At 36.6% G+C, this 10,000-nt stretch overlaps 1 long non-coding RNA gene across 3 annotated transcripts in view; it reads right to left on the bottom strand.

Annotated features, from left to right (window-relative positions):
• The window catches only part of LOC122812366, a 538,251-nt gene that overhangs the window by 464,439 nt on the left and 63,812 nt on the right, over positions 1 to 10,000 (bottom strand). For all 3 annotated transcript variants that reach the window (XR_006366392.1, XR_006366394.1, XR_006366400.1), the window contains exon 2: positions 9,439 to 9,537. This is a non-coding gene — a long non-coding RNA (uncharacterized LOC122812366). The remainder of the gene's footprint in view (positions 1 to 9,438; positions 9,538 to 10,000) is intronic.

Below are 10,000 nucleotides of genomic sequence, written 5' to 3'. Positions count from 1 at the left end.
GGACAGGCATAATTTACTGGGTTTGGCTCAAGCTCTAATTCAAGCTGTTGATCCTTCTTCTAAAATAGTTTCTAGTAAAAGAAAGAAGGATACCTCTTTTCCTGAAGAGATTCAATATTTTGAGTCTGGACAGGAAAGTAAAGGGACAGATGTAGATTTTCATCTCAGTTTTCTGATTCAGACTCAGAAGATAGCTCAGTTTCTAATTTTCCCTTTGGAGTTCCCTCTCTCCTTTAGACTATTTCCAGAATGTGCCAGTTGTTTTTCAGGGAATACACTGAGTTTCTGATAACTAGCCTGCTGCCCTTAAAAATACAGATAGAATTTATAATGTTCCTCAGTTTTTTTTTTAAGTTTGTATCCATTCTTCCCAAACCTGACCCAGCAGCTATAGCTTTAGTTATTGCTACCGCTGATAAACAATTCATTAATTCTTATCCTATTCTTTCTGATAAGGATGGTAAGATTATTGATGGGTATGGGAAAACAGTGCATACTTCTATAACTTTGATTTTCAGAATTTTGAAATGTTAGGCTCTCATGTTAATGTTTATGCTGACTAACTGTAGAAGTATGAAGAATGCTTGGCCTGCAGTTTCTTCTTGTGAGGAAACATCTGCTTTAAATTATTTAGTTTCTTCCATTGTGCTAGTTACTTCTGTCCATTTACAGTGCATGTTTATGACTTGGAATGTTGTTGTAAGCCCGTGGACCAAAAAGTCGCAGGCAATATTACCACAAACACTCTGGCTGCAGCAGCAGCAGCAGATGCCTGGGCCAAAGTGCAAAATATCATTTTGGCTTAGCTACAGCAGCAGTGTTCAGCAGTGATCAATATGATGAACACAGTTAGTTGCGTAAGTAACTTTATCACAACAGTAGATGTTCAAATGATTGCTTCTGCCTCTGCCTCCATCCATCCCCCTTCTTTTTTTTTTTTTTTTGGCATGTTGTTTATGCCAGAGTGTGGTTGTTTATTTTGCATTCTTTTTAGCATTGTCCTTTCAGGGCTCAGCCTCCATCAAGGGTTTGGTGCCCAAACTTGTCTTTTAGTCAGCTCAGCTTGAGCTTCCTGAAAGTTTGGGTGTGAGGAAGTTGGTCTGAAGCTTTGGAAGTTTGACGGTTGTTCTATCCTTGGCAGGACATAACCCATATAGCTATGTCTACTACAACAGTGATCATTCGAACATCTGCTGTTGTGGTAAGTTTAGTTACACAGCTGCACTTTGCTGTGATGTTATAAAATATTATTTTTATTGTGTCCTTGTATCCCAAGCTAGGCCTAAAATTGTTCTGTACTGATCAGTGCCTTATAAGCATATAGAAAAAAATCTTCTGTTCCACTGGAATATAATTCTCCTTCATTGTAAAACGTTACAAATGAGCGCTTTCGTCTGCTCAGGGCAGACTTCTTCAGATAAAAGAGTCACTGGTACACAGTCTTTTTATATAAAATGAACAAAACCAATAATTCTATTAAACTCACATAATTGAATAACCTTAAAGGCATATAGTACCAAAATCCAGTCCAAACAACTTGAATCAACCAATGCCTCTAAAATTTCTCCCCTAAACAATTCTAAAATACTTGAATATATGAATATTTATTGAAAATGAAATTTATCATATTTAAAATGTTCAATCTGAAGAACTTGTATATACAAAAACATTAAAAAGAGTTGTAAGCCCAAATGTTATACTATGTACAGTATTCATGTTCTTTTTCATTACATTTTGAAAAATTTGCATCATTGTTTCCTTACACTATGATGCAAATTTTTCAAAATGTAATGAAAAAGAACATGAATACTGTACATAGTATAACATTTGGGCTTACAACTCTTTTTAATGTTTTTGTATATACAAGTTCTTCAGATTGAACATTTTAAATATGATAAATTTCATTTTCAATAAATATTCATATATTCAAGTATTTTAGAATTGTTTAGGGGAGAAATTTTAGAGGCATTGGTTGATTCAAGTTGTTTGGACTGGATTTTGGTACTATATGCCTTTAAGGTTATTCAATTATGTGAGTTTAATAGAATTATTGGTTTTGTTCATTTTATATAAAAAGACTGTGTACCAGTGACTCTTTTATCTGAAGAAGTCTGCCCTGAGCAGACGAAAGCGCTCATTTGTAACGTTTTACAATAAAGGAGAATTATATTCCAGTGGAACAGAAGATTTTTTTCTTGGTGTTAGCCCCTTATAAGCATATATCCTAGTTCTAATTTGTCTGAAGCCATTTTCTCAGAGTATGCTGATGTTTACGATAACAGGTTGGGCAAACTTCCAGTTGTGTATTCTATGAAGTTAGACCCAGAGGTCAGTCCAGTAGTCAGACCAGCAAGAAAAGTTCTGATAGCTATCCAGGATAAAGTCAAAGCTCAGTTGGATGAAATGGTGTAAGCAAGGTGTAATTTCTCCAGATACAGAACCAACTGAATGAGTGTCTTCCATTGTAGCAGCCCACAAAAAAGGCTCAAACAAAATCAGAATATGTATTGACCCAAAAGATTTGAACAAAGCATTGAAGAGACCACATCATCCAATGCGTACAGTTGAGGAAGGCACAGCCCCAATACCGAATGCTACTGCTTTTTTCTGTCTTGGATGCAAAACGTTCATTTTGGCAAGTGATGCTTGATCGCAAATCCTCATTACTGACTACTTTCAGCACCCTGTTTGGCAGATATAGATTTCTAAGGATGCCATTTGGAATAAATTTTGTAAGTGAAGACTTCCTGCGTGCAATGGAGCAAATTCTTTCAGGTTATCCTTGTGCCATAACAGTAGATGATTTATTGGTTGGAGGCTATGGTGAAGCAGAGCATGACAGAAACCTAAAGAGAGTTCTAGACAGAGCATGTGAAGTGAACTTAAAGCTCAATCCTCTGAAGTATAAGTTCAGACTACCAGAAGTTACATATGTAGGTCATTTATTTACCAGCACTGGCTTGAGACCAGATCCATCCAAGCAAGCATCTATTCTTGAGATGTTAGCACCAGATAATTTTCAAGCTCTGCACCATTTTCTTGGCATGGTCAACTATTTAGGCAAGTTTATACCAGACTCCAATGAGTTGACAGCACCTTTAACAGAGTTGATGCACAAAAATGTTACATGGTCTTGGTTGCAACAGCATCAGATGGCATTTGAAGACCTTAAGCAGAAAATTGCCACCCCACCTACATTAAGATACTATGATGTCAATAAACCACTCACTCTTTCTTGTGATGCATCAAAATTTGATCTTGATGCAGTTATTCTTCAGGAAGGCAGACCAGTAGCCTATGCATCTAGAAGCCTTACCCAAACTGAAATGCAATATTTTCAAATTGAGAAATAACTTTTGGCAATAGTATTTGCATGTTCAAAGTTTCATGATTATATCTATGGTCAAGGTATTCAAATTTAAACTGATCACCAACCTCTAGTTATTATTTTAAAGAAGCCTATGCATTCAGCTCCAGTGAGATTACAAAGAATGATGCTCAAATTGCAAAAGTACAACTTCAAAATGGTCTATACAAAAGGCAAACTTCTTTATTACCTTTTCCAGATCCCCCAGAAATACAATGGAACAGCTTGACACAGAGAATTTTGACTTTGATGTAATGGAAGTGCGTAATTTTTCTACCATGAGATGATGAATTGAGAGATCATGCAAAGACTGATCCAATTTTGCAAAAGCTCAATCACTAAATTAATGTCAGATGTCTGTCAAAGCAATCTAGTGTACCACCTGAAGTGCAAATGTATTTTCCTTACAGAGATGAGATGTTGATGTAAGATGGCATTATTTTCAAAGGTCCTAAAATTGTTGTTCCTGCTTCCTTACAACTTGAATATATCCAGATTTTGCATCGTGATCACCCAGGTTCCGAATCTACCAAAAGAAGGGCTAGAGAACTAGTACTTTGGCCTTCTCTAGTAAAAGACATTGATAGACTACTTTCTTCTTGTTCAGTATGCAATGCTACACATTGGCAATGAGAACCACTTCAGCTAAGTCAAGTTCCTGATCTATATTGGTCAATCGTAGCCACTGATATATTCGAGTGGAACAATCAGCATTACTTAGTATTGGTAGACTCTTATTCGGACTGGGCTGAGATTGATTTACTACCTATTCTGACATCCACTGCTGCTATTATTAAGTTGAAATGTCATTTCTCAGTCCATGATAGTCCACACAAAGTTATTTCTAACAATGATACTCAATTTGCTAGTCAGTTGTTTCAGAAATTTGTAGGAGAATGGGACTTTGTCCATGTTACTAGTAGTACAGAATATTCACAGTCAAATGGACTAGCTGAACGTACAGTGCAGAGTGCAAAGCAATTACTTGAAAGGTCAAAGCGTGATAATACTGATGTTTTTTTTTTAATTTACTTAATCTCAAAAAGATACCTCATGATGATAAACTTGGCTCACCTGCTCAGAGACTTCTATCCAGGCAAACCAGAACAACATTGCCTATTAGTTCCAGTTTATTGAGGCCTAAAGCTAAGAACAATAGAACCATCAGAGGCCAGTTATTTAGGAAGCATTCTTTCCAGAAGTCCAATTATGATAAATTGAGCAGATTTCTTTATCCATTGAAAGAAGGAGAGACAGTGAGGATACAAACGGTGAAAGGTTTCAGCCAGATTGGTCAGGTAACATGTATATGTACCAAGCCGAGATCCTACTTCATAGAATCTGAGGGTGTAGAGTACGAGAGAAATCACAGACATCTTCTTCCTACACCAGAATCGATATCGCAGCATTGTTCTTGTGATACGCACTCTAGATCTCAGAGCAATCTAGACAATGTTCCTGTTCCAGAATGTGTCTTAACTTCTGCCTCCATTCCTAATGATGTTCCTGATGTCCCTAAGGTTGAGCATTCAGCAGACACAGTTCCAGTTGCTAAATCTAATATTAAATTTTATGTCACATGATTTGGTCGTATTTCCAATACTAGTGTGAAATACACAGTGACCCAGACATAATTGCATATGTGCATCTAGTTCTGTATAATTGCATGACAAAGAAGTATTTATATTAATTGCATGTCAACTGATATTGTCAGTATTGCATGACCTATTTCTCAAAGAGGGAGGCTGTAGAACAGAGTGTGTATACTTTATCTTTAAGAAGTGTTTCCAGGAGTGAAATACCAAGCACGTGTTAAATTAACTGCCATTTTGAGAGTGCAGCCAGAGAGTGAGCATGTCTAAATGTAATAGCTAGTTTGTATATTAAGTTTATCTTAGTTAAAGTTATTAAGCCTCAATCCTGATGTGTTTGTACATAATACAGCTGCTTGAACAGAACCCACAAAGACTCATCTATTACATCCTGACTAGATGAGTGACAGGCATGAATACTACCAAACTGTGAAAACTTGTTGCATGATTTTAAATGTACATTGAACCTCAAAACAATTTGCTGGTCTAAAAGATCACCTAAACCATAGCCATATTTGCAAAGTGAAAGAGGTAAAGAAGGCAGTCTGTAGTTCTTCTAAAAGAGATGTTGTTTTGGTAATGGGGAATCACCATAAAAATGGAAACTGAAACTGTAATGTACCTTATCCCAATATTGTATGACCGAACTGCACATGAGCCACAAGAACTGGAATCATTTTGTAATATTTAATAATTATAATATGTTTTCACTTAGAAATCTATCAGGAAAGGAAGGTGTTTGGGTCTGCTCATGTAATATGTCATTTAGATTTAAATATTGGGGACTTATGAAGACTGTGCATAGCTGTATTTGTTGTGTCTTTTCAAAGTACCATCATTCGAGACAAACTGATAATGTTTTACTATAATGATGCCCATTAACTTTTTGCAGGATGGCAGATGAGTTCTGATGTGTCTTACAGATTACTCAGAGGTGACCTCTGCCTTGTATATAAAGCAATCTCAGATCCTGCTCTAATGGAAATGCTGCACATTTGTAAATCAAATGGTATAAGATGCATTAAATCTAGGGAACTCAACCTAGTATGTGACGTCAACAGGATGCTGGAGACACAGATATGTCTCACAGAGGTTACCTCTCCTCTGGAACAAACTTCAAATTCAGATGAAGCAGAGCCCCTTGCTCACCCTATTTAAGTGTAATTTGGATGATTGGATGAGAAACCACAAATTCACCCCAGGAGTTTTGCCTGTATCCCTCTTGGGCCGAGGTAGTAGTATGGACTTAGTTCTGCTTAATACCTTGATATTCCTGAGAACAGGGGTTGTACTTGGGTAGGCTTGTAAGGGCCCTGTGGCCATTAGTCTAATAACCTCCTATAATCCTATGATCCTATGATTACCAATGTTTACTACAAACTTCCCAAATTACTATATGGAGAGTCAGGAGCTAGGCACAGTCAAACATTACCCATTAACATTTCCCTTTCCAGACAAACTCATAAATTATAATATGTTTAGAAATAATTAACCCAAAAATAAAGTGAACACAACCTCAAAAATGACCAATAATGTTAAGTAAAGGTTGTAGGAAAGTCATCAACAATGACCCGGCAAGGAAATACACTTTATTCCACACACCACAGCACAATGCGAAGCAAAATGTTAACGCTCCAATTCCTATAAATTTTCGTCAATAATAAGACTTCATCAGATGACCATAATACAATTCAAACAGGTTTAAATGATACCCTTAATTAATCTCAGCCAATAAGAAATGTTTATAAAATTTAAAATAACAATAAATTATTAACCCTTGGCTTGCCTTCCTACTATTCAGCCCTACCTAGTATGTACATAAAACATATTATTTATAGATAAATATTGTATGCATCACATAATATAACCTAAAACACTATTTAATCCATTAAAAACACTAAAACCGCAATAGTAAATGATAAAATACATTTTAAAAACATTTTATAAGGATAGCAACTAAATCTACTAAAAAGCTCCATCTGGTGGTCAAAATAGTAAATGACCATACTTAAAACTACCTGAAGGTATAGTATGAAAATAAGAACATAGAGGTAAATCCATATTATAATTTTGCTGCCCTAAGTTTTAGCAAAGCAGCAATTAAAATACTATATGTTTTTATTTTCATACTATACCTTCAGGTAGTTTTAAGTATGGTCATTTACTATTTTGACCACCAGATGGAGCTTTTTAGTAGGTTTAGTTGCTATCCTTATAAAATGGGCGGCCACGGTTGTGCAGTGGTTAGCATTGCCGCCTCACAGCAAGAGGTTCTCCAGTTTGATCCTTGGCTGGGGTGCCTTCTGTGCGGAGTCTGCATGTCCTCCCTGTGGTTGCGTGGGTTTCCTCCAGGTGCTCCGGTTTCCTCCCACATCCCAAAGACATGCTGCAGGTGGATTGGACACTCTAAATTGACCCTAAGTGTGCGTGTGAGTGTGCCTTCTGTGGAAGGTTGGGCGCCGGGCTGGCAACTCGACACCGTAAAACTCCACTACCATTCAATGTGCGGACAAGGCGATCCGCTGTGGTGACCCCTAACCGGGAAAAAGCCGAAAGAAGAAGAGTTGCTATCCTTATAAAATGTTTTTAAAATGTATTTTATCCTTTACTATTGTGGTTTTAGTGTTTTTAATGGATTAAATCGTGTTTTAGGTTATATTATATGATGCACACAATATTTATCTATAAATAATATGTTTTATGTACATACTAGGTAGGGCTGAATAGTAGGAAGGCAAGCCAAGGGTTAATAATTTGTTGTCATTTTAAATTTTATAAACATTTCTTATTGGCTGGGATTAATTAAGGGTATTATTTAAAACTGTTTGAATTGTATTATGGTCATCTGATGAAGTCTTATTATTGATGAAAATGTATAGGAATTGGAGCGTTAACGTTTTGCTTCGCATTGTGCTGTGGTGTGTGGAATAAAGTGTATTTCCTTGTCGTGTCATTGTTGATGACTTTCCTACAACCCTTACTTACATTACTAGAAATAATTAACTTGCTTGCATAACATTTTGATAGAAACAGTAATATGCTGAATGCTAGGAAGGAAACATACATGTCTTCACACACCATTGAAGAGTAGCTGTACCAGCTTTATTAAATCACTTCATCTCAATATAATTAATCTCACTATGTTTTACTAGAGCAAAATTAGATGTTTCACACACAGGTAAACACATTAGTCAAACTGCTTAGAATTAGTATGTGTGTTTAAAAAATAAACCACTGTGAGGCCAAATCCATCCCAAGCATTCATGAAAATACCAAATAATCATTAGTAATTACTGGCAGACAGATTCATAGCCTTGTTCAGCCCTATATGTCACATACAAGGGGATTCTTATCTTATACTTCCATGTACACAGTTAATGAACATAACCATACACATGATAATATGAGCCATGGACTTCTTTGTCAAATGTATGGAACAACTATGATGTTCATTATGCACTACATACAAACCCCTTACCAGATGCTGTCATTAGTGTACCTGTATGCTGATTTATGCAGCTAGTATGTCAAGCATTCAGAGCTGTAACTAGGGTGGGATAAAAAGGGTAGCCACCCTGCAGACAAGCTGTCACAGGATGCAACCTACAGTTATGGGTATGGCATGAATTCTGACATACATTTAAGAACCTTGATAATGCCATTGGCTTCTTAAATGATTAATGACACTGCATTCTCAGTTGGAGCTCAGCATCATAGTAACAGTAGCAAGTTGCTGGCTACATTTATAGAAAGGAGTTCACTGCAACTATAGAACTTCTAATAACTGTTATATATTCTGGTAACTTCTTTTCTTGCTTTATTTAAGATAGGCTTAAATAACAGGGTTGGTGACTTAGTTTATGATACACAACTTTATTGAGGCAAATTCCATTTCTCATCTGAGGCCTTGAGTATGTTGTAACCATAAAATTGAACATTGTTCCAGTTTAGGCAACTGCCCAGGGTGTCAGATGCCTAGCTACAGGTCTGCCACTACTACTACAGCACAGCAGGCATATTTTTAAATTAAGCTATCACAGGAAAACAAATGAACATACAAAAACACAGAAACACACACACACCATACAAACACGCAGACAAATGCACACGCACAGACACACACACACACACATACATACACACACACACACACACACACACACACACACACACACACACACACCTACACTGACAGACAAGTACACGCTGGCAGCTTGTGTGTTATGTGTGTCTTGTGTGTGCACATGTATATGTGTGTGTGTGTGTGTGTGTGTGTGTGTGTGTGTGTGTGTGTGTGTGTGTGTGTGTGTGTGTGTGTGTGTGTGTGTGTGTGTGTGTGTGTGTGTGTGTGTGTGTGTGTGTGTGTGTATGTGTGTGTGTATACACATTTACCCCCACAAGTGTTTGCAAATGTACAGAGCAAATGAAACATTAGTATGTGTAATCTATGGTGCACAGGAATTGGCCACAGTTCATTACCTTTAAATGTATACTGTTGAATATTTCTCCTTATTAGACTTTTGTTCTCCATTAAGGATGTCACTGCCACCCTATTGTTCCAGGCCTTATTGGTTTTTCCTATAGGAAGAACAGACTAAAGTTACTTATTGAAGTAGGAACTATGGAGGAATTGTACTCTAGCAACACACAGGTAGGTTACATAAGGCTTAAAAGTTTTCACATTTGTTTTCACCTAGTCTGTATTCATATATATGAACATACACACATCTCTGTCCATATGTGTACTATTATATGTGTGATTATGTGTATGTGAAGCTACATATTTTTGGGTATTAGCATGCAAATTTGTTTGCTTTATAATGTCATGGAATGACACAGACTACATACCTGTGCCTTGTTTCTGTGCACCACAGCCAGACTTGATAGGTAGGAACCTATATCAACAGCATTCCCAGTGTTGTGTTTCTATGAATCATATTTGTACTGTTTACAAAATATAGAAATTCTTACAAGAGGGAATCTCATATATTCGCAGGAAAACAATGGAAATGATTCTGCCTCTTTGACTTATTTAATCTCC

This window comes from Protopterus annectens, chromosome 1.part1 (assembly GCF_019279795.1).
Source record: "Protopterus annectens isolate FY-2018-M chromosome 1.part1, PAN1.0, whole genome shotgun sequence".
Lineage (NCBI taxonomy): Eukaryota > Metazoa > Chordata > Ceratodontiformes > Protopteridae > Protopterus > Protopterus annectens.
Note: the sequence above shows the minus strand (reverse complement) of the source record. Positions and strands in the feature narration are given on the sequence as shown.